This window comes from Orycteropus afer, unplaced genomic scaffold (assembly GCF_000298275.1).
Source record: "Orycteropus afer afer isolate SDZICR_OR568_19922 unplaced genomic scaffold, OryAfe1.0 scaffold00011, whole genome shotgun sequence".
Lineage (NCBI taxonomy): Eukaryota > Metazoa > Chordata > Mammalia > Tubulidentata > Orycteropodidae > Orycteropus > Orycteropus afer.
In genome coordinates, this window is record NW_006921598.1 from 9,024,841 (window position 1) to 9,027,943 (window position 3,103).

Consider the following 3,103-nt stretch of genomic DNA (forward strand, 5'->3'; position numbering starts at 1 on the left):
CACCTTAAAAAAAATAAAACAATAACTTGGCTTTTGTCCTTACCTGCTCTTTGTTGAAAAACCCTAACTTGTAATGTTGTTATGTGCTGTCAAGTCAGCTCTGACTTGTAGCGCCTCTATGTATGACAGAATGAAACACTGCCCAGTCCTGTGCCAGCCTCACAGTACTTGCTATACTGGGTTTGGTTTTTGGCAATATCAGCTCTGTTACTAGAAGAAGTAAGGTTTTCTTTCAGAGCACAACTGGAAACATTGAGGTCTTTTATGCAGCACCTGAGCTGTGACTTAGCATTCCTGAACTCATCTTGCTCTTTCACCACTTTGTCTAGTGTAAGTAGGACCAACCAACCAGCCTTCTTATACTCCTCATGCTGACAAAACTGCAGAAAAGTATCAAATATGTGATCACTCAAAGCCTCACTTCTCAAAAATACTTGATCTATTATTGGTGGTGCTGTTTTGCATATTAATGCTGCCACGTCACTCCATGGATTAGCAGGGTCCTCTTTAGTAATGGAGGCAGAGTCACCAGTGCCTTTACAAATAATAAAATTGGAGAACCAAAACAGAATTGATGAGAACCAATTTAGGAAGCCCATCCTTATGATTTTGTTTCTCTAGAACCACTCTCAGTACCAAATGTGTTAGGCTGGCTTCTCTAGAGAAGCAAAACCAGTGACGCTTATAAAGAGAGAAAGAGAAATTTATCTTAGGAAAATGGCTCACTTATAAAAGCTTGCAGGTCCCAAGTTCTTGGATCAAATGTCAAGCTGGAGGCTTTTCCTGACTCATGCAGCTGCAAGGGCTGACGAGCTCAAGGCTGTTGTCTCCAACAAATGACAAATCCAAGATCTCTAGGCCAAACAGTGGATTGTTCACTCATGGACATTTGTAGGCAGTACAACAGTATCCCAATCCACCGAAGAGAGTCTCTTTTTACCAAGATGTCCATAAATATATAGGAAGCAGGCCACACCCCTAGGGAAACTCCCTTTCAATGGATTGGCTGCTCAAAACATATACATCCGTTCTCATGGGAATAACCCACATCACAACTGCTTAAACCACTCAGAATTGTGGTCCAGCCAAGTTGACACACAACTCCAACTCTCACAGATGTTTACTTGTGTTTTATTGACTGTACAAAAGCATTCAATTGTGTGGATCATAAAAAATTATGGATAACACTAAGAATGGAAATTCCAGAACACTTGTGCTCATGAGGAACCTGCACATAGACCAGGAGGCTGTCATTTGAACAAAACAAGGAGATACTGCAGGGTTTAAAATCTGGAAGGGAGTGCATCAGGATTGTATCCTTTCACCATACTTTTCAATCTGTATGCTGACAAATAATCCAAGAAGCTGGACTGTATGAAGAGCATGGCATCAGGATTGGAGAAAGACTCATAAACAACCTGTGATACTCAGATGACACAACCTTGTTTGCTGAAAGTGAGGATGACTTGAAGCACTTACTGATAAAGATTAAAGACTACAGTTTGCAGAATGGATTACATCTCAACATAAAAAAAAAAAAAAAAAAAAAAAAAATTCCTCACAATGGCCAGTGAATCACATCACAATAAATGGAGAAAAGATTGAAGTTGTCAAAGATTTCATATTACTTGGTTCCAGAGTCAACACCAATGGAAGCAACAGTCAAGACATCAGATGATGTATTGCACTGAGCAAATCTGCTGCAAAATACCACTTTAAAGTGCTGAAGACCAAAGATGTGTCTTAGAAGACTAAGGAACACCTAACCCACACCATGATATTTTCAGTTGCCTCATATGCATGGGAGAGCTGGACAGTGAATAAGGAAGACCAAAGAGTTGATGCTTTTAGTTGTGGTGTTGGCAAAGAATACTGAAAGTACCATGGAATGCCAGAAGAACTAACAGATCTGTCCTGGAAGAAGTGTAGCCAGAATGTTCCTTGGAAATGAGAATAGCCAGACTTTGTTTGACCTACTTTGGTCATGTTGTCAGGAGGGACCATTCTCTGGAAAAGGATATCATGCTTGATAAAGTGGAGAGTCAACAGAAAGGGGCAAGGCCCTCAATGAGATGGATTGACACAGTGGCTGCAATGATGGGCTCAGGTATAGCAAGTATTGTGAGACTGGCACAGGACTGGGCAGTGTTTCATTCTGTCATACATAGAGGCGCTACAAGTCAGAGCTGACTTGACAGCACATAACAACATTACAAGTTAGGGTTTTTCAACAAAGAGCAGGTAAGGACAAAAGCCAAGTTATTGTTTTATTTTTCTAAGGTGGTGTGAAATCACCAATGATGCAAATGAAATAGATATGGTTTTCCCCAAGTGTATTATGATTGGATTCCATTCAGGTCCTACATCAGCATGGCATACTACCTTTATGTTAAAATACTGGGAAAGAAAAGGGTGATTACATATTTGTTAGTTGCATTTGAGTCCATTCCAACTCAAGGCAACCGTGTGTGCAGAGTCAGATTTTCAAGGCAGTGACCTTTTGGAAGGAAGCAGATTGCCAGGGCTGTCTTCTGAAGTGCCTCTGGGTGTTTCAAACCACCAACCTTTCAACTAGTAGTCAAGTGCTTAACCATGTCACCCAGGGACTCCATGGCTGCATATCCAAAATATATCTAGTACTGTTTCTCAGATTTTGTGATGTCTATTTAAGTGCTAGAGCCCTGGTAGCACAGTGGTTATGTGGTTGGCTAATCAAAATGTCAGTGGTTTGAACCCACCAGCCACTCCGGGTGAGAAAGACATGGCAGTTTGCTTCCAGAAAAGATTTACAGCCTACAAAACCCTATGAGACAGTTCTACTCTGTTATTACTGACTTGACAGCAATGTTTGGTTTTTATGTAATAGGTTTATTATATTCTCTTAGCACTGCTTGTCAATAGTGAATCTAAGTAAGATTGTACCCATACCACCATCTGTTTTGAACAACAGCCAGAAAGGTCTTCCCTACCTCTTGCTGTGAAGCAAAAGAGTTAAGAATTAAGGGAGTTCCAGCAAGATGGTGGACTAGGCAGAAAGACTGCACAGACCCTCTTCAACAAAGAAAAGGGAAACCAATTAACACAGACACAGAAGATAATCCTG